Source organism: Schistocerca gregaria, chromosome 2, assembly GCF_023897955.1.
Source record: "Schistocerca gregaria isolate iqSchGreg1 chromosome 2, iqSchGreg1.2, whole genome shotgun sequence".
NCBI lineage: Eukaryota > Metazoa > Arthropoda > Insecta > Orthoptera > Acrididae > Schistocerca > Schistocerca gregaria.
In genome coordinates, this window is record NC_064921.1 from 873,517,579 (window position 1) to 873,540,292 (window position 22,714).

At 38.9% G+C, this 22,714-nt stretch overlaps 1 protein-coding gene and 1 long non-coding RNA gene across 2 annotated transcripts in view; one reads left to right on the forward strand and one right to left on the reverse strand.

Moving 5' to 3' along the window:
• Positions 1-4,271: 4,271 nt before the first annotated feature.
• Positions 4,272-22,714, forward strand: part of LOC126335276 (uncharacterized) — a 40,528-nt gene continuing 22,085 nt past the window's right edge. Inside the window, exons 1-3 of the long non-coding RNA XR_007564848.1 lie at positions 4,272-4,854; positions 11,670-11,787; positions 12,713-12,765. This is a non-coding gene — a long non-coding RNA (uncharacterized LOC126335276). The remainder of the gene's footprint in view (positions 4,855-11,669; positions 11,788-12,712; positions 12,766-22,714) is intronic.
• The window catches only part of LOC126335274 (glyoxylate reductase/hydroxypyruvate reductase), an 88,661-nt gene continuing 79,103 nt past the window's right edge, over positions 13,157-22,714 (reverse strand). The window contains exons 8-9 of the transcript XR_007564844.1: positions 13,425-13,562; positions 13,157-13,231 (exon numbers count right to left, since the gene is read on the reverse strand). The gene's annotated coding sequence lies outside the window, so the exon portion shown is untranslated. The remainder of the gene's footprint in view (positions 13,232-13,424; positions 13,563-22,714) is intronic.

Here is a 22,714-nt window from a genome sequence, read left to right on the forward strand (position 1 = left end):
TTGAACATACGTGCACCTCAAATGTAAATGCAATTGAATATGCTGTGAAATTGATTTTCCAGGTTACTACCTCATATTGCTGTAACACTTTAGTGTGTGAGGTTGTAGACCACCTCGACAACAATTAAGTTGAAATTAACACCAGCCATAACTTTGAGGAAGACTTCTGTTGATATGAAATGCAGTTACAGCTATAAACATTATAATTTCAGATAGAATCCCAGTCAACAATTGCATTTCATGACAGTACCTGCTGTGCAGGAACATGATGAAAGACCCCCAGGATATCGTAAAGTTAACATTTATTAAAAACAAAAAATGAAACCCCAATCGACTACAAGCATTGGCAAAGACGTTAATTATGAATGCACTGCAAGGCTCAGACAATTGACAAAACCATCATTCATTTTTTTTGTTTATAATTCTGTTCCTCACTTTCTTGCATGTAGAAGTTCTGTTAAGAAGTGCCTTTCAGAGAATGATGGGCTAGGAGTGTTTTGTATCATACAAGTTTCAAAATAAATAAAAAAACTGACACCAGTATCAAATGAAGTGAAACCAAGTGAGGAGGATTTTCTTAATTATGACACACACTGGTGTACTTGGATTCTGCTGCCTGCATCTACAATTTGAATGTAAGAGTAGTAGTCTGAAAGCCTAAAAATCCATATACACACAGAACATTTCTAATTACGCTATTGTATTATCTGTTTTTAAATGTTTCTCATATGCATACATTATTTATTTATTTTACAACACAACTGTCGACCTGTGTGCCAGGACTTCAGGGCACCGGTTGTGAGTAGGGTTTGTTAACTATTGTTATACCAGGTTTGACTGAAAAGTAATGCTTCCACCTTCGTAACTCTTCAACAGTTGGCAGCATTGGTATGCAGCAGATACTGTATTGTTCTGTAGCCTCTTCTCTACAGCTCCAGTTGGTGGGAAGCTTTAGCATTGAACAGTTGTGTTGTTACAGTGTAAAGTATGAAACCCTGCACAGACGGTCGGTCAATGTAATTTAAGCAATGTGCAGTCACTGAATTCTTGACAACAAAAGGTGTCACCCCATAGGAGATTCATCAGAGAATGAAAGCAGTTTATGGAGATTGTGTTGAAGTGAGTACTGTGCGTCGTTGGGAGAGTAAGTTTGAAGATGTTGAGGCGCGAACATCTGACCTGCGTGACAAACAGGGGGTTGGACTTCCTGTGACAGCAACCACCGAGTTTCACAAGCAAAATGTTGCCGAATTGATTCAGGGCGATCGTCGTATCGCTGAGAGAGAAATTACAAGCACAATCGGCATTTCACAAGAACATGTGGGTCACATTATTGTTTTGCTTGGCTATCGGAAGATCTCTGCACGATGGGTACCCTGGATTCTGACTCCTGAAACGAAAGCGCAGAGACTTGAAATTTGAATATCCTCCATATAGTCCAGATTTACCATTGTGTGTCATCCATATATTCCCAAGTATGAAAGACCATCTGCGGGGACATCATTATGCTTCTGATGAAGACATTGAGAGAACTGTGAGATGGTGGTTGCGGGAAACAGAGTGTCAACTTCTCCCGTGACGGCTTCAGAAAACTTGCTCATCGTTGGCAGAATTGTATCCAATTGGCTGGTGATTATGTGGAAAAGTGAATATTGGTAATTAAAGATCACATTGTAAGGGCTACCCAACTGACGAAGGCAGAGGCTTACTTCTCATTCAGACCTTGTAGTAAGAAATTTCTATGATATTATTATTAGCCATAAAAAGTAACTATCGGTATTTTCTGTTTACACTAATCATGATGGGGAGCCAGTAAAGCAAAAATTGAGGAAAAAATTTGGAAAGTAATAAGAAGTGGATGCAGATTATGTAAAATTTTCCATAGTAAGCTATTTTGTTCAGCGTAGCAAAGGTAGGACGGCTATGCAAGTTGCTTGCATGGTTGCACTTGGTAGCGCCTCATTTGATGTAGATAGAACCCTTTTTCTCATTACTCCCTTCTTTGAATATTATTTGCGAAAAATTACAGGAATACATTGAGGATAAAACATAAAAAATTGCAATACAATGGTTTGCACATCATAATAGACATAAAACAGGCCTTGACATCGGGTAAATTTCAATCGTCAAGTCATATGAAATTTTTAACATTTTTGTGAAATTTTATTTTTTGAATATTCATATAACGTGGCTGAAAAATATATGCCCACTGTTGACAGCGATAGCGAAAACGCAATCGGCCTAGATGGCGTAGAATTGCGTGATCGAACAATTGAAGTTCGGGCGCCATGCTCATGCATGCCTACTGCAGAAGGCAGTTCAGTTCAGAGGTGAGTGTCGAAAGTGTGACAAATGATAGCGACGCTTTACAGCAGAATAACCTTGACGACACAATGTTTACAATTGACGATACAATGTCACGCATCTCCCACAGCCACATGCCGCTCGTGAATGAAACACTGGAAGGCGATTCCAATTGAATTTTGGCAACATGTTAAGCCCGGTCCACACGCAACGATCTGTCTGCGCAGACATCGGCGCAGATGTCTGTACATGCAAAAGATCGCTGCAAATGTGGTGTTTTCACATGATACAAACCCTAATCTACTACTCGCCCGCCATCTGTCGGTGTAGAAAAGAAATATCAGTGGCAAGCGACTACGCTCCCCGTAAACGTCAAAAATTTAATTCAGTTACTTTGAAATAAAGAAATGGAGGAAGTTCTGTTGTTGTCTGTGTTCGCAACTTGTGTTGCAAAAAACATTCAGACCAACTGCAGGAAACAGAGAAATCGGTAAAAGTGGTGTAGACAGTGGCTGCTAAAGCGAAAGCAGTTTTCGCACGTAAATTTACTGGCGAAATAATTTGCGGATGGATGTCGAAACTTATAATTAACCCCTCATATTATGAGGAAAAATACTTGTATGAGAAGGGCAATTTCTCCTCATGAGCGGTTGGCGGTAACATTAAGATTCCTAGCAACAGGAAGGAGCTACAAGGATTCGGAATTTTCAACTGCAATATCGAAACAAGCGTTGAGTGAAATAATACCCAACACATGTGAAGCTATTTACGCTGTCCTGAAGGATGAGTTCATGAAGGCAAGTCAAGTAAATTAAGTCTGCCAAGTTACAGATAATATTTTTGGTGTTGTAGACGTGTTTGAAACACAGTAGGCCGATATTATTAGAGATTATATACCTACATGGCCAATGAGCTATGGTTTACTTTGTTTCTGAGTAGGTATTTTCAGTTCGCTACTGTGTAGAAGCAACCTGTTACAAACTTTTGTTACAGGATACAAAACTCCACTCAGAATTCTAGACAGAGCTCCCAACGATTATTTTTTTTTTTTTTTTTTACTGTTTCTCTGCTTGCCGAGGCGTCAACTGCCCGCAATTTTTCAATTAGAGCATTGTATGCTCCTGTCTTTTTGTCTCCGTCACTATATTCTTTACTTTTAATCTTCCACAAACATGGGTGGTTTCTATACATTTCAATGAATTCACTTACAAACTTTCGAGAACACTGACAAGTATCAGCCATTTTAATGTCATGTGCGTACAAATACTGAGCAAAAAGCTGTTTGGTGCCAGATTTGCGGCGATTTCCTGTCCACACGCTCCAACTTGTCTGCGCAGATGTGATGTGCGCAGACATTTGCGCGGACAGATCGTTGCGTGTGGACGGGCCTTTAGGAACACCGCTTGGTCACAACACAAACGTTAATTTGGCAAGTACAGCTGACAGCAATCACAGTAGTACAACTGATGCACTGCTATGATAGTTATTATCTAACATAAACACGACATTGCATAGTATCAATAAAAATTTCAGTAATATACAGCGAGATATGAATATGGTAACACAGCAACAAAACACTGTTACACAAGATCTAAATACAATGATACAAGAACAAAAAAAAGTATTCAAGGATTTGCAAGACACCATCTCAAAGAAGTTCTTTGACATAGCCAAAAATTTTCGCACTGAAATCGACTAAAAATTGAATTATATGAAAAAGCAAGTAAAGCATGAAGAAAATACGATCCACAATCTTTTAGAAGAAAATAGCTTACCGGATCTATATACACGTAAATCGTACAAAGGCTACAGTGAATAAACCAAAACCTATCGGTATTTATCCACAAATACATAAGGTGACGTTCTTTTATGAGCAACTAAAGTGGCCGAACGTCGCAGTACTTACATCGATTTTGAACGAGCTTTCCTCGACAAATACTGGTCTGAGGCAGCGCAAGGAAGACAGACGCGAGGTTTTCAACCCCACTCCATTGAATGGCAAATACTGTACTCTACGTGGATACTTTGAAAAATACCTGAACAAGACACGCTACTAGACGAACCCAATATCACAGGTAGACGTGATTTTGAAAAGTCGTTTACCATCGCACATTAGAGAAAAATTAGTCACAACGCCAGAGGACGACACTGGCTATTTTCTGTCAGTCCTTAACTCTATCGACTTAATCTATGAGGAAAGAGCCAATAGAGCAACAGAGAATCAGCACAACAACAAATAAAGGTTCTGTAAATCAGTCAATAAAACGTCATCCCAATACACAACAAAGATGGTACGCACAACAAAGTTACATGCCCGGAGGTAACGAGTACGGCAACCACACCATGCAACTAACTGAAATTACTCCAGATAATGAATTACGTCACACTACGCCGTCGGAAAACACCAACCTGTCGTGGTTAAACCACAGGCAATTGACCTCTCTAGGAGTGGGGGCGAAGCAAAACTACAAACCTGTTTTATAATATTTGACAAAGTGACATCAAGGATGATTTGTATCAACACGAATCAGATGCAGTAGATAAAATCCGGTAAGAACAAATACAAGATATCATTGAGGTGAAAATATTTAATATTGACACACAGTTAATTTTAGATACAGGTTCAACTAACAACCTAATGTCAAATGCATTTTTCTGTTAATTGAAGAAGAGAGGCAATGTTTCAATATTTCCTGTCCAAAACTGCAAGGTGTAGAGGTAGTAAGACTAAATTAGTTGAACATCAGGCATTTATTCCATTACAAATTTAACATTTTACAGTCAAGTTCAATTTTCTTATAATTGACAAGTTTAAAGTTAATTCTCTTAGTGCCATGGACACATTTAGAACGCACAAAGCACATATTGACATAGGTAATGGTAAATGCCATTTGCATGTAAAGGATCAGATTTTTTCTATTGATTTAGTCAAAACAACTGATGAAAGTAACAAAAACAAACCAGAGTCAAATGTAATAGGACAATATTCCTTTCCAACTGTATATTTCCCAAACAAGTTTGATACTGAACAAGAAGCAAACACTGAGGTTAGTTGCAAAATGGTAGAGCAGAAACTAAGTGAATCACAGATACTAAATGATATGCAATGACAAGAACTTTCTACCTTGATATTTAAGTATGCAAATGTTTTCAGTAGGGGGCCAGGAGTAATCAAAGACTATGAATATAGATTCGAAGTTCATCCAGACGAAACATTACATAAAATGTTATATGCTATTCCATGGGCAACACAAGATGCAGTAAGGGAAGATATCAATCATACAATTAAATGGGGAATTATACAACCTTCATTTTCACACTATTGTAGTCCCATAACACCAGTAAGCAAACGAAACGGTTCTGCAAGATTAGTTCTCGACGCCAGAGGTATCAATAAGATTATAGTGGCAATATGCATGAGACCAGACAATTTAGATGAACAGCTTCTAAAGGTTTACAATAGAAAAAATTAGAAAATCTGTCTATTGTCTGTAAACCAACATGGCTTTCGCAAAGGAATGAGTACAGAGTCAGCCATCACCCAATCCACTGAAAATATTGTAACAGGGATGGATAGGAACAACAGTACAATAGGAATAAACTTGGACTTATCAAAGGCATTTGATACTGTCCAACATGATGTACTGCAAGACAAATTAGAATATGTCGGTATACGAGGAGTGGCAAAAAAGTGGTTTCAGTCATATCTCCATAATAGGAAACAGGATGTAGAAATTGCAACAACAAACAGTAAAAACCAAACTATTGTTTACAGATTGGATATTCAGACTGTGCCAATAGGGGTACCGCAGGGGACTGTTCTAGGACCTCTCCTATTTCTTCTTTACGTAAATAATATCAAGATTCCAGTAAATGGTACTCACATAACCCTGTTTGCGGATGACACAAACATTGTAGTAACTGACATAAACCGGGTATTGCCAACATCTGCAACCAGAGCCTTAGAATATCTGCAAAATTGCTTTGAAATGAACAAATTAACCCTAAATATCTCTAAAACTAATTATATCCATTACAGGGAAACAAAGTCACACCCTGATCTGGATCTCAGAATAAAATAAAGAAATTGTGAGAGTTGCTATTACATAATTCTTAGGTGTACATATAGACGAAAATTTAGACTGGAAATAGCACATCCTGTATTTCCCTCGCAAGTTAAGCTCTGCTTGCTTTGCATTATGTGTTATTAGCATTGTATGTAGAAGGGAATATAGAAGAACTGTTTACTTTGCTTATATAGGCCTATGTTCTGCTATTGCCTATGCCCTCACCTTCTGGGGTCATAGTAATAAAAATCTCAAAACCATCTTCACTCTACAAAAACGAGCTGTTAGAATAATTACCAACAGTTCAAGGCTAACTCCTTCAAAGCAATTATTTCAGCAGCTAAATATTCTGCCCTACCGTGCCTCTATATACAAAAAAGCATAATTAATGTAAAAAGAAATATTGACAATTTCCAATCCAACTCTGATCTACATACTTACAACACAAGAAAGTGCAATGACATTCATATTAAAAGAGTTAACAAGGCTTTGGTGCTGAAACAAACATGCAAGGAAGTGGACTGTATAACAAACTGTTCCTGCCCTGGTGTTAAAATGTAGTAGATTTAAATGGGATGTCTTACTTTCAAGACTTTCTATCACTTCAGACACAAGTGACCATAGTGAAAGACAGCCCTCACCAATTTTATGTGAAGTATAGCTTGCGTATTTTTACAATGACCAGACTAAACAAACACACAAACAAAAAGCATGACTATTTCTAATTAAGCTCCAGTGAAAGTGTTTTTTATTTATTTTAGTCACTAACACCACTACAGTAATAGTGACACCATTTGTGCATATGTAAGTGATGTGTTAGTAATTTAATTTCTATACTTTTATTTGCAGGGCGGCCCTGTTGTGGTTGATTTTCCATGTGGAGCTGGCCAAAATGCTAGTCTTGAACACACTACTCAACTTGGGGGGGGGGGGGGGGGGGAGGTGCTGGAAAAAGTGAATACCGGAGTTGAAATAGCTGCCAAAGAAACTGTTGCAAAATTTATTGCTGGTGGATTAAAAAAAAAAAAAAAATAGAATGCAAACCAATTATTCACTTAAGCACAAAAAATAAAATCCTTAAAGCATTAATGGGAGGGCAGAGTGAGCTGTTTGCTGAAATGGAGACAATAAAATGATTTTAAATCAATTTCAAAAACTGATCTGCTGTCTAATTTCAAATTGCCTGCTTCAATTCTTGCATAAAATTTACTGATTTGTCCTTGGTTTTTCTAGTGTTATATACTCTGTAAGGTTGCACTGTGACATAGTGTGCATGAAAAAGGTTTCTTCACTCTACACTGTTAAGCCAGACGGAGTCATAGCTATTGGCTAGGAGGTTGAAATCACCTGTTTGGGGCTTTACTGCTTGCCCACTACGTGGATGTTTTATTCAAGAAGCATTTCCCTGTTACATATGGTATTTGAATGTTGACACAATGCAACATTCCTTAGGGACATACAGTCTATAGTGGTATTCATAAAATTAATTATGGCAGTCCTCCCCCCCCCATGAACCATGGACCTTGCCGTTGGTGGGGAGGCTTGCGTGCCTCAGCGATACAGATGGCCGTACCGTAGGTGCAACCACAACGGAGGGGTATCTGTTGAGAGGCCAGACAAACGTGTGGTTCCTGAAGAGGGGCAGCAGCCTTTTCAGTAGTTGCAGGGGCAACAGTCTGGATGATTGACTGATCTGGCCTTGCAACATTAACCAAAACGGCCTTGCTGTGCTGGTACTGCGAACGGCTGAAAGCAAGGGGAAACTACAGCCATAATTTTTCCCAAGGACATGCAGCTTTACTGTATGATTAAATGATGATGGCATCCTCTTGGGTAAAATATTCCGGAGGTAAAATAGTCCCCCATTCGGATCTCCGGGCGGGGACTACTCAGGAGGATGTCGTTATCAGGAGAAAGAAAGCTGGTGTTCTACAGATCGGAGCGTGGAATGTCAGATCCCTTAATCGGGCAGGTAGGTTAGAAAATTTAAAAAGGGAAATGGATAGGTTAAAGTTAGATATAGTGGGAATTAGTGAAGTTCGGTGGCAGGAGGAACAAGACTTCTGGTCAGGTGACTACAGGGTTATAAACACAAAATCAAATAGGGGTAATGCAGGAGTATGTTTAATAATGAATAGGAAAATAGGAATGCGGGTAAGCTACTACAAACAGCATAGTGAACGCATTATTGTGGCCAAGATAGATATGAAGCCCACACCTACTACAGTAGTACAAGTTTATATGCCAACTAGCGCTGCAGATGACGAAGAAATTGAAGAAATGTACAATGAAATAAAAGAAATTATTCAGATAGTGAAGGGAGACGAAAATTTAATAGTAATGGGTGACTGGAATTCGAGAGTAGGAAAAGGGAGAGAAGGAAACATAGTAGGTGAATATGGATTGGGGCTAAGAAATGAAAGAGGAAGCCGCCTAGTAGAATTTTGTACAGAGCACAACTTAATCATAGGTAACACTTGGTTTAAGAATCATGAAAGAAGGTTGTATACGTGGAAGAACCCTGGAGATACTAAAAGGTATCAGATAGATTATATAATGGTAAGACAGAGATTTAGGAACCAGGTTTTAAGTTGTAAGACATTTCCAGGGGCAGATGTGGACTCTGATCACAATCTATTGGTTATGACCTGTAGATTAAAACTGAAGAAACTGCAAAAATGTGGGAAATTAAGGAGATGGGACCTGGATAAACTGAAAGAACCAGAGGTTGTACAGAGTTTCAGGGAGAGCATAAGGGAACAATTGACAGGAATAGGGGAAAGAAATACAGTAGAAGAAGAATGGGTAGCTCTGAGGGATGAAGTAGTGAAGGTAGCAGAGGATAAAGTAGGTAAAAAGACGAGGGCTGCTAGAAATCGTTGGGTAACAGAAGAAATATTGAATTTAATTGATGAAAGGAGAAAATATAAAAATGCAGTAAATGAAGCAGGCAAAAAGGAATACAAACGTCTCAAAAATGAGATCGACATGAAGTGCAAAATGGCTAAACAGGGATGGCTAGAGGACAAATGTAAGGATGTAGAAGTTTATCTCACAAGGGGTAAGATAGATACTGCCTACAGGAAAATTAAAGAGATCTTTGGAGAGAAGAGAACCACGTGTATGAATATCAAGAGCTCAGATGGCAACCCAGTTCTAAGCAAAGAAGGGAAGGCAGAAAGGTGGAAGGAGTATATAGAAGGTTTATACAAGGGTGATGTACTTGAGGACAATATTATGGAAATGGAAGAGGATGTAGATGAAGACGAAATGGGAGATACGATACTGCGTGAAGAGTTTGACAGAGCACTGAAAGACCTGAGTCAAAACAAGGCCCCCGGAGTAGACAACATTCCATTAGAACTACTGACGGCCTTGGGAGAGCCAGTCATGATAAAACTCTACCAGCTGGTGAGCAAGATGTACGAGACAGGCGAAATACCTTCAGACTTCAAGAAGAATATAATAATTCCAATCCCAAAGAAAGCAGGTGCTGACAGATGTGAAAATTACCGAACTATCAGTTTAATAAGTCACAGCTGCAAAATACTAACGCGAATTCTTTACAGACGAATGGAAAAACTGGTAGATGCAGACCTCGGGGAGGATCAGTTTGGATTCCGTCGAAATGTTGGAACACGTGAGGCAATACTGACCTTACGACTTATCTTAGAAGAAAGATTAAGAAAAGGCAAACCTACGTTTCTAGCATTTGTAGACTTAGAGAAAGCTTTTGACAATGTTGACTGGAATACTCTTTTTCAAATTCTAAAGGTGGCAGGGGTAAAATACAGGGAGCGAAAGGCTATTTACAATTTGTACAGAAACCAGATGGCAGTCATAAGAGTCGAGGGGCATGAAAGGGAAGCAGTGGTTGGGAAAGGAGTGAGACAGGGTTGTAGCCTCTCCCCGATGTTATTCAATCTGTATATTGAGCAAGCAGTAAAGGAAACAAAAGAAAAATTTGGAGTAGGTATCAAAATTCATGGAGACGAAGTGAAAACTTTGAGGTTCGCCGATGACATTGTAATTCTGTCAGAGACGGCAAAGGACTTGGAAGAGCAGTTGAACGGAATGGACAGTGTCTTGAAAGGAGGATATAAGATGAACATCAACAAAAGCAAAACGAGGGTAATGGAATGTAGTCAAATTAAATCGGGTGATGCTGAGGGAATTAGATTAGGAAATGAGACACTTAAAGTAGTAAAGGAGTTTTGCTATTTAGGAAGTAAAATAACTGATGATGGTCGAAGTAGAGAGGATATAAAATGTAGACTGGCAATGGCAAGGAAAGCATTTCTGAAGAAGAGAAATTTGTTAACATCGAATATAGATTTAAGTGTCAGGAAGTCATTTCTGAAAATATTTGTTTGGAGTGTAGCCATGTATGGAAGTGAAATATGGACGATAAATAGTTTGGACAAGAAGAGAATAGAAGCTTTCGAAATGTGGTGCTACAGAAGAATACTGAAGATAAGGTGGATAGATCACGTAACTAATGAGGAGGTATTGAATAGGATTGGGGAGAAGAGAAGTTTGTGGCACAACTTGACTAGAAGAAGGGATCGGTTGGTAGGACATGTTTTGAGGCATCAAGGGATCACAAATTTAGCATTGGAGGGCAGTGTGGAGGGTAAAAATCGTAGAGGGAGACCGAGAGATGAGTACACTAAGCAGATTCAGAAGGATGTAGGTTGTAGTAGGTACTGGGAGATGAAGCAGCTTGCACAGGATAGAGTAGCATGGAGAGCTACATCAAACCAGTCTCAGGACTGAAGACAACAACAACAAACAACAATGGCAGTCCTACTACACCAAGTTCCATGTATTTCTTATAAATAAAGCCACATGATCATGATGTAGGATCTCTTACACAGAAAACAATCAGGTAATAAAAATACAGGGTTAAATGGTAAGCACACAACAGTGGCAACTTTTCTTGATCACTTCTCCTGCCATGATGACCCAGTGCTCTTTGGCTTATATTTTAATCATAGCCTTTCTATGTAGCCTTGTTCATAAATACAGCATACCAGAATTACATTATTCAGCTGACTGAAAATAACTTGACTGACTCGGGAATCCATTTTAATGACAAGATTCTACATACTTAGGAAAAACATGGATGTCCAAAAAGTCATTGTGGTGCAATTGCTTTTCTAGTCATTACCAATGTATAGCACTTACTACGAAGGCATGGTCAACATTTGATAATACTTATTGAATTACAGCAATAACTGATATTTAAATTTGTAGCTATGACTGTATTCCTTTGAACAGCTATTGGAAATTTTTCAGACAGAAACATAAAATGTTGGGCCTTCTTCAATATTCATACTACATAATTACAGAAAAAGTGGAATACATACAGAAAAGCTTTCATTGGTACGAGATGATACATGCAAATGGAGAAAAGGTAAATAAGACTACCTGACGTGTGAAATTCAGTAATACAACATGAAATCCAGTTGCTGAACTTTATTTATATTTTAAGATGCTAATTACATACAATTACATTAACAAAATGCTCACTTTATTTAACTGACAAAGCCTATTAAAAACCAGGAAATAATTTTTCCAATAGTGTTTCCTACATTTTTGAAGTGGCTTCCAAATTTTTTAGTACAGAACATACATTTTAATTTCAGATGTATAGCTCTGGACCATGTTTGTTAAGGCATAATCTTGTTAACATTGACAATGTTTGCCTAGAACTACCTGTTAATATATATATTTTTTTAAATTCACTGGCAGCACTTTCAGCTGAACACACACACAAAACAGTTTACCTATTACAAGCTTTCACAGTCCGTGGTTCCTCCTACTGGCAGAAGAGGTGAAAGGGAAGGAAGAGGGGTGAAGAAAAGGACTGGAGAGGCTTACGGTATGGGGTACAGTTCAGAAAAGTCAGCCAGAACCATGGGTCAGGGGAGAGTTACAGGACGGGATTAGAAGGAAAGACAGACTGTTGGTAACTGCAGCAGACAAGTGTATTCCCCAACAATGTCTTTCCTTGTCATTCTGTCCAGTAAGTCTCCCCTGACCCTATGTCTAGGTTGACTTTTCTGAACTACTCTCTTCTGTAAACCATTCCAGTTCTTTTCTTTCATCCCTCTTCCTTCCCTTTCAACTCTTCTGCCAGAAGAAGGAGCCACTGGCTCCAAAATTTTTTGGTAATTCAATCTTTGTGTGTGTGTGTGTGTGTGTGTGTGTGTGCGCGTGCCGTAGATTCTAATTCTTTGGACCATCCATTAAAATTAGACTACATAATAATAAATATAAGCATTATCTATAATTATCATACATTTAAAGCTCATGTAAGGATTTTTTTCAACTTTCAGATCTTAACTTCATAAATGGCAGATCAAAGCTACAAGGAATTGTATGCAAGAAAGTAAGAGGGTTCAAAATTTTCCAACATTTCTATGTTTGTTAATGTGTAAGATATTTCGAGCTGTACCACCTTTGTTCGAAGTACCTAGTGAAACAAAGTGATGTACACAGTTATCAAAAAGCCATGCAAACCAGCTTGGCTGACTGCAATGAGGGGGACCCAGGTTCAAATCCCAGTACTGCCAAGGATTTTTTTTTCCTTGATGGAAGGGCTAATACGGGGTGCACTCTGCCTCATGAGGCCAATGGGCAACTGAGGAGCTGCACTACAGGCCAAAAGTTTTTGACAACCTAAATCACAAATATGGATTTGTGGTTAAAACAGGGATTTTGTCCCATTCTGATAACAAAACAAATAAACATAGCAGAGGTTGAAAACACCAATTCCATTGTAAAGTTCCTTTTATTTTTCAGTGGTTAAAACAGACCAGTTTTGAGCTTTTACATGCCCATCATCAGGCGTTATTCTGAAAATAAACATGAGACCGGAGCTGAAAATAGTTTAAAAAATAATAATAATAATAAAAATTAAAAAAAGTTTCAAAAAACGGTGTTCGGGCTAGGTGCAGTAAAATGTAAGGCAATGGTAAAGTGAATCCAGACAATACTACGGATGACTTCCTGGATAAAGAAGTACACAATGAACACCAGAACACTTACACTTCGTGCTGTGGCCCTGAGCACCACAGTGGATGAGTACAGGAAGCCGTGTTACACCAGTGAGTGCAGAGCGCAGAGTTGCGTACACGAAGGGGGAAGCAAACTGGTAAACCAGAGTGGCAAAAGTACTGCCATCTGCTGATGGGAAGAATAATGTGGTGCCAATTAGTGCAGCCATTCACAATTTGAATTAGTGATTTACATACAAAAGTAAGAAACATTACATAGAAAGTTACACAAAAAGCATTAAAAGTATATTATTAATGGTAAGGGAACGTACTGAACACGGACAGTACAGAACTGTAGTAAAACTAACTGGGAGCCAGTGACATGAAATTTATGTATAAACCGTAAAACAGAATGAAAATTTCTCCCTTTCCATGAGTGCCATGCAAGTTTTTAATTTGGGGGATACATATAGCAACGTGGAATAACATGCCAAAGTCACGTGTTAAAAGAACATACACCTGTGCCACTCCTATTAAAAAGCAGCTCACTATTGAACTACTATACCAATTAATAGCTAGCAGCAATAGCACTAAAGGGACACATTAAAAGTAGGGGCAATTCAAAACCTGCTAACTAAAAGCCGACGGTTCAATGAGGCTTATATGAGATAAGACCTCAGACAATTTTGTAATCATGAAAGACAGGCAAATTTTAATTTAGTGAGTACACAAATAATGACACACTATAATGCATTGTGGTCACCAGGATAAAAAATTGATAGTATACAAACGTCTAGTAAAAGAGGACATATTACAGCTATGTAAAATAAACTGGGTGGACCATGCAGTTCTCACTATAGGAGATGGGTATCTGCTGTATAGTGGCTAAGCCTAATTAAGGGCCACCAAAGCAATGGCGAAAACACTGGTGCAGTTAAAAAGTATACATGTGTAACATACAATAATCAGAAACCAGAAGGAGAAGGAAAGGAGGATGGATGCTGCTTCAAAAAAGAAAAGTTATTAGCAAGAATGCATGCTTAAACAAAGTTTGCTCATTCAAAATGCACAGCAGATCATAGTTAATGCTGTGGATAATTTCTATTTCTTCTAAAATATTTAAAATAGGGCCCTTACGTTGAATATGTAGAATGCTGCGATTCATGTTTATATCTGAAGTGGAATGATTACGACCCTTCAGATGGTTAGTGAGGGCAAATTTAGAACTGATAAGGTCCTGATACTCTCTGAACAATATTCTAAAGGAGCGGGCAGTTTGGCCTATGTAGGTGTAAGGACACACACTACAATGGATGTGATAGACGCCCGACTGTGTGTAGTGATTGTCTTCTCTGGTTTCATGGTGCTTCAGTAGATGTCTGACCTTATGGGAGGTATAAAAGGTGGGTATAATCTGCTCTTTTCTAAGCCACTTGCTGGTCCTATTGATATAACACCCATGTATGTAATTCTGCAAAAATTTTTTTCAGAGTTACAGGGTGTTTCAGAAATGACCGGTATATTTGAAACGGCAATAAAAACTAAACGAGCAGTGATAGAAATACACCGTTTGTTGCAATATGCTTGGGACAACAGTACATTTTCAGGCGGACAAACTTTCGAAATTACAGTAGTTACAATTTTCAACAACAGATGGCACTGCAAGTGATGTGAAAGATACAGAAGACAATGCAGTCTGTGCGTGCGCCATTCTGTATGTCGTCTTTCTGCTGTAAGCGTGTGCTATTCACAACGTGCAAGTGTGCTGTGAACAACATAGTTTATTCCTTAGAACAGAGGATTTTTCTGGTGTTGGAATTCCACCGCCTACAACACAGTGTTGTTGCAACAAGACAAAGTTTTCAACGGAGGTTTAATGTAACCAAAGGACCGAAAAGCGATACAATAAAGGATCTGTTTGAAAAATTTCAACGGACTGGGAACGTGACGGATGAACATGCTGGAAAGGTAGGGCGACAGCATACGGCAACCACAGAGGGCAACACGCAGCTAGTGCAGCAGGTGATCCAACAGTGGCCTCGGGTTTCCGTTCGCCGTGTTGCAGCTGCGGTCCAAATGACGCCAACGTCCATGTATCATCTCATGCGCCAGAGTTTACACCTCTATCCATACAAAATTCAAACGCGGCAACCCCTCAGCGCCGCTACCACTGCTGCATGAGAGACATTTGCTAACAATATACTGCACAGGATTGATGATGGCGATATGCAAGTGGGCAACATTTGGTTTACTGACGAAGCTTATTTTTACCTGGACGGCTTCGTCAATAAACAGAACTGGCGCATATGGGGAACCGAAAAGCCCCATGTTGCAGTCCCATCGTCCCTGCATCCTCAAAAAGTACTGGTCTGGGCCGCCATTTCTTCCAAAGGAATCATTGGCCCATTTTCCAGATCCGAAACGATTACTGCATCACGCTATCTGGACATTCTTCGTGAATTTGTGGCGGTACAAACTGTCTTAGACGACACTGCAAACACCTCGTGGTTTATGCAAGATGGTGCCCGGCCACATCGCACGGCCGACATCTTTAATTTCCTGAATGAATATTTCGATGATCGTGTGATTGCTTTGGGCTATTCGAAACATACAGGAGGCGGCGTGGATTGGCCTCCCTATTCGCCAGACATGAACCCCTGTGACTTCTTTCTGTGGGGACACTTGAAAGACCAGGTGTGCCGCCAGAATCCAGAAACAATTGAACAGCTGAAGCAGTACATCTCATATGCATGTGAAGCCATTCCGACAGACATGTTGTCAAAGGTTTCGGGTAATTTCATTCAGAGACTACGCCATATTATTGCTACGCATGGTGGATATGTGGAAAATATCGTACTATAGAGTTTCCCAGACTGCAGCACCATCTGTTGTAGACAATTGTAACTACTGTACTATCGAAAGTTTGTCTGCCTGAAAATGTACTGTTGTCCCAAGCATATTGCAACAAACGGTGTATTTCTATCGCTGCTCGTTTAGTTTGTATTGCCGTTTCAAATATACCAGTCATTTTTGAAACACCCTGTATCTTTACTAGTAGATGATAGGATAGACTGGTACCAATTGTAATAAAAAAAGTGAGCTTTACTGTCATGTAATGTAATTTTCAATTACAAAAATGGGAGTGTAAAGCCAAAGTGGTATTCCGTTGTACACTGAATCATGTTGAAAAAGTTGCAGCTGGGCATCACTCCCATTATACAAAAGTATGATGTCATTGATGCATCTTTTGTAACATACTACTCTTTGAAGGTATTGTGGGTGGGTTGAAAAAAACTGATGTTCAGTGTGATTAATGTTAGCTGTTATACTGGCAATGGGGGTCCAATGTCTAAACCATCAGTTTGTCCGTATATGGTGTCTCTGAAGGCAAAGTAGTTTTGGTCTAGAACAATTCTGAGCGAACGAAGGAATTCATTAATTTTTTGTGAATATAGACTAAGTACAGTTATATGTTGGATTCAATAATAGGAATCATTACTTTAATGGGGATATTCATATACATGCCTACTAAGTCCAGACTTGTAAGATTTGTATTACTGGTTACAGTCAGTCACATGTTTGAGGTATGTAATTAACTCCTCCCCATTCTTAATGGCATGCTTACTGGGGAAACTTTACAATTCCTTAGCCCATAAGTAATCTAGGGCATTAGTAGAATTGATAATTGGCCTTAAAGAAGCCTGTGACATATGGAGCTTCATCACACCCCTGAAAGTGGGCATTTTCAGATTCATCAATATCAAAGTGTTTTTAAGAAACTGCTTAAATAATGCATCTATTCTTTGAGAGCCACCTTAATTTCTGCAATGAACTTAGCTCCGGGGTTAAATGTGGGTTTAAATGAGTATGTTTTATATTTTCAGTAGATCTCCTGATGACAGACATGTTAAGAGCCTGAAACCAGTCATGTTTTAATTACTGAAAAATAAAAAGAACCTTAAAACATGTAAAAACTAAGTGCCTCTGTTGTGTATATGACTGGTTGTCCATACAGAAAGGTGTTGATGAGTATCCACAACAGTGATGTGCCTTTACCTAAGATGGATCTATTTGAATAGGCCTAATTACTTCAGCTGTCTGTGTAGCAATCAATTTGAATTTGTTTGCAGTACATTGCGTGCATCTAGTAGCGTGTTTGTATAATTGAATAGGTTCATCTCACATTACACTGGGACGAAACAGGAGAGTATAATTGAAAAACATTCTGTAATTGTAGCTATGCATCAGTAAGGCTATTCCAGTACAACAATAACAATAAAAGTTGGTGTAGCACAATCTACAGTGGTGTATACATTGCAGCATTTCCCACAAACTTGTGCCAGTTAAAATGTTTTGCTTTCTGGAAGACCTTGAGCACCATAATACATGGAAGATCAGTTCATATACGTACAGAGGAAATGTCCGAGGACTTGTACTGCATCTGAAATCCATGAAGAAGTAAATGGTATGTAAGCAGCTCCAATCTCCATCTCAGCAGTGCAATGCCATCTTTGTGAACAAATTTTAAAGGGGTCATATTTATTTATTTTTATGTATTCTGTTTTTATCATCCACTTCGTGTAGATTGAACCCATTAGTGAGTTACACTTATACTGTTGGGGAGAATTTGGTATTTGATTTGTGTGTCCACCACATATGATTAACTTTTCAAGTGGTTTACCATTCAAATATTCTTTGTTACTTCATGGATTAATATTGTTGAGGTATCCTTTATGTTGTGCTGCATCTTGGCACACTAGTTACACTCTTTCTGTGTGGTATGATGTAGATGGTCTGGGTGTGCCTTCTAATGGGTATATTTAGTACAGGGTGGCCACCTTAACATTTTTCGGTCTATCCCCTAGTTGAACTTGCAGCCTTATTGCCAGTGACATTTGCTGCCACTGGTTCCACAAGTTGTGCAGAGATTGGTGTAAGCTGTTGACTTCCATAGTTGTACCTTTTTGCGACATTACCTAGTAGTGTACATTGGTTCCATACAGGTATTCCATGGTTTGTTTTTGACGTAAGTATTATCTTCACATACCCTGGCAATATTTGGCTGTATTCGATATAGGGTGTGTGGATAGGTCATACATATTTTTGTGATCTTGTGTTTTCGTTGTTGACTGCTTTGTCTGGATAGGATTAGGGGATTACTTACATATTAATAGGTACAATACGATTTTTCATTGGTACCTAATTCTTTGATTAACATTGGATACGTATGATATTGCTGATAATGTATAATATGATCTACAAATAATGTACACTGATAACACATTATGACCACTGCCCACTGCAATGTTGGATGCCACCTGGTGGCATTGCAGGCATTTGATGCTGTAACAAAATTATATTAGTGAGCAGACATGGACCGGGGATCACCCTAGCGAAGACATGGGCTGCAAATGGGGAAATCCATTGAGATAAGTGACTCTGACAAAGAGCAGATTATTACACAGAGCCTGTGAGTGAGTAACTCACAAACAGCAAAGCTGGTCGAATGTTCATGTGCTACTGTTGTGCTCATGTAGAGAAGAACAGAGAAACTACCATTAGGTGCTAAATGGCTGGATGTCCGAGACTCTTCACAGAACGTGGGGCTCAGAGGTTTGTCTGCTCTGTAAAGTGGGACAGATGGTGATCTGTGGCATCTCTGCCAAAACAGCAGAATGCTTGTGCATGCACAAGTGTTTCAGAGCACACAGTTCATCGTAAATTGTTGAACGTGGAGCTCCACTGCAGGACACCCCTACATGTTCACATGTTGACCCAATGATATTGTCAATTACGATTACAGTGGGCATGGGAGCATCAGGACTCAACCACTGATCAATGGAAACATGTCAGCTCTTCAAGTGAATCACAGTTTTGTTCACTACGTCGATTGTCATCTCCACAAATACCATCATCAAGGTGAATGATGGCTCGAAACATGCAGCGTGCCACGGACGCAGTCTGGTGGGAGCAGTATTATGCTGTGGAAGACATTATTCTGTGCTTGTGTGGGATCTGTGGTAGTAATTGGAGACACGCTGACAGCTGTAAAGCTGCAAACCAACTGCATTCCTTCATGCTTTATGTCTTCCCTAACAGTGATGTCATCTTTCAGCTGTATAACTCTTCATGTCTTGGAGCCAGCGGCTTGTTATTTACATGAATTAAATGATCTGTGCATAGACATCTAATGCCACAAACCTACCAAAAAACTATCATCCCTGATATGCAGAATCAGTGCTGCATTTTGTTCCAAAGCTGGACAAACAAGCTATTAAGCAGGTGGTCATTATGTTTTGTCTCATCATTGTATGTTACATGGATGTATATTAATAGTACCTGAAATTTACCCGAGTTAGATAGTTATCTTTGTTTGATATTTGTTTTATGGCAGTACACAATATATGGATGTATTTACAAGTGAATGTTGTTCACCTTGAATAGTTTCTTGTGGAGGGTTCCATACTCTGCCCATGTTATGATACAGGTAGTTTCCTATATTCCGTTTTTTGACACGTCTTGGACATTCATTTTAGGTGTATAACATAAGTATGCCCACCTACAGTTTGCACCTCAGCATTTTATACTTTGACATGACATATATATGTGTATTTATATTGTCATTTTGACAGCATACTTACACAAAAACTTAAATTTTGTTGAGGCTGTCCTGCAAGGGCTACTTTCTCACTGATGCATAGATGTTGTTCATCCTGAACATTACCTTGGGTTCTGTATATTCTGTGTATCATATGACATAGGTGGTTTTCTACATTTGGTCTCTTGACACGTTCTTGGACATTCATTTCATACACATGACATAAATATGCCTATATTCAGTTTTCAGCTTAGCATTCTATAACTTTAATGTGACATAGACATATTTATAACGTCGTTCTGCTAGCTTTACTAATACTGATGCTAAGATATTGTTGATGCTGTCCTTGTGCAAGGACTACTTGCGCACAGATGCATATTTCTCTGGTTTACTTATTTATGAAGTTAAATTCGCAGCTTCAGTACCTCGAACATGTCATCCATGCAGAAGGGGTTAAGCAAGACCCAAGACTAATACAAGCAATTGAGAATTTTCCAGTTCCTATTAATGTTAAAAAGTTGCAATCTTTTTATGGTCTTGCTAACTATTACCATAATTTCATGAAGAATTATGCCATGGTCACTGAAGCACAGACAAATTTACTGAAGTAAGGTTCTGTCTTCACATGGGCAGAAGAGTGTGAGATAGCTACAAGACAAATTAAGGATGTTTTGACAAGTCTGCCTTTGCTGATTTATCCAGATTTTGAGAAGCCCTCTATTGTTTCAATTATAATTTCGGACCATGCTACTGGAGCTGTCCTTAGTCATAAGTGTGATGGTAAGGAAACAACCAAAGATTATGCTTCTGTGCAAATGAACTGAAAAGGAGTTGTTAGCCCTTGTTTCTGAATAAACTATTTCAAATGCTATTTGTACAGATGAAAATTTACTAAGGTCACTGATCACACTGCCCTTGTGTGGACATTGGACCTAAAGGTCCCAGCAGTTGCTTAACTCGCTTGGCATTGAAACTTTCAGAATATGACTATGATGTAAGTCAAAAGCCAGGTCGTTTACATCAGAATGTTAATGCTCTAAGCCAGGAAGTCAAGTTTATTCCACATATGATATTTTGATAGAAAAACTTAAAGAAGCACTGAAAAGAGATGTAGAATGTCACTGGTATGCTTTCCACTCTTTGTCACAGAGGACGGTATCTTATACTGCAAGACCCCACTGGGTAACAGAGTATTAATACTTTAAGAGCCCCAACAGCTTATCATGGTGCAATCTAATGACAGTTTTCAGGTGTACCTTAATGGGCAACATGGCACAAATAGTAAGGTAGCTTCTCATTTCAGGTGGAGAGGTAAACAGACCAACATTCAGAAATATATACAGAATGGTCTGCCTTGTGCTCAGAGGGCACCACCACCAAGGACCAAAATCCCTTTACATACCTTCCTAGAAGTCACTAGACCATTCCAAAATGTTGCCTTTGATATTGTGGCCCCTTTCCACAAAACACACAGGATAACAAATATATCCTGTCTATCATCCTCATCTTCTCCAGGTATCTAATTCTGGTACCTCTTGCTGACATGACTGCAGAAATTGTCAGATGTGCTTTTGTTGATTATTTAGTTCTCTCATATGGAAGTCTGGATGTTATTTTGACTGATCAAGGAGCCGATTTTATTTCTGCTTTGTTCATGCAAATATGCAAATTCCTACAGACCAAAAAATGGCACACTACACCTTTTCATCCCAAAGCTAAAGGTTGTCTCAAACATGTTCACAGGACAATGGTTGAAATACTTTCCTGTTATGCAAATATATCGCATTACAATTCGGACTGATATTTTGCGTATTTAGCTTCAGTATACAGTAGTCGTATACATGAATCAAACTGGTATGCACCCTATGAGGAAGTTTATGGAAAACCTATGAACTCTGTTTGAAATCGACAAGTTGCCACATGGCATTGATGTGGCCGAAGTGAAACTGTCCCGCTGAGGGCATCTGGAAACAGGTTAAACCAAGCAAGTCCAAACATACTCAGTTGCAACACAGCAAAAAAGGAACTATGCCTCCTCAGTACAAATCCGGAGTTCTTTGTTTTTGTTCCAAAATTCTGTGGTTAAGAAAAGGAAACCTAAGAAATTCACACTTCAGTATGAGGGCCTCTGTCCTATTATATAGGTAACTTCTCCTGCGAATGCAGCAATCCAACTGTCTGAGCGCACTGTGATGTACATTTTTTCGATTGGTTAAAGCCATACAATGTTCCAGCTGTGTCACCCCCTAAGGCACGGTGAAGTCATCCTGCAAGTACTTCACAGCAAAGTGAGGACGCTGAAGAATGTGAGAGAAAAAAAGAGAAGTTTTTGCTAGCATTCCAGGGATATACTTTAAGAAACAAGCATTCTTATGCCCTGAGATCAAAGGACTCATTTTGTTTGGTGTATAGAGTAGATATTTACCTTGTCAGATTTGTGGTGGTGTTGAAAGCGAATTATCTCTAAGCAGGAAGAGTAAAGGTTCTGAGATTGTTACTTTGTTTTTCTGATTCAGTTAAACATTTTGAATGTGGCATTTTGTATATGCAGAAGGAGAGTGTTGGGAAGATAGAGTTGTTTTCAGTTGAAGTTAACTGCTGCTTCATTCTGTGATTGTGCTCAGTAGGAAGCAGCTGCCCTACAGTAAGTGCACAGTGCCATAAAACAAACGATAGTGATACGTGTTAGTAACCAAAGCTGTGGTAATGGGTAATGTAAATGGGGAATAGAGATAACTGTTTAA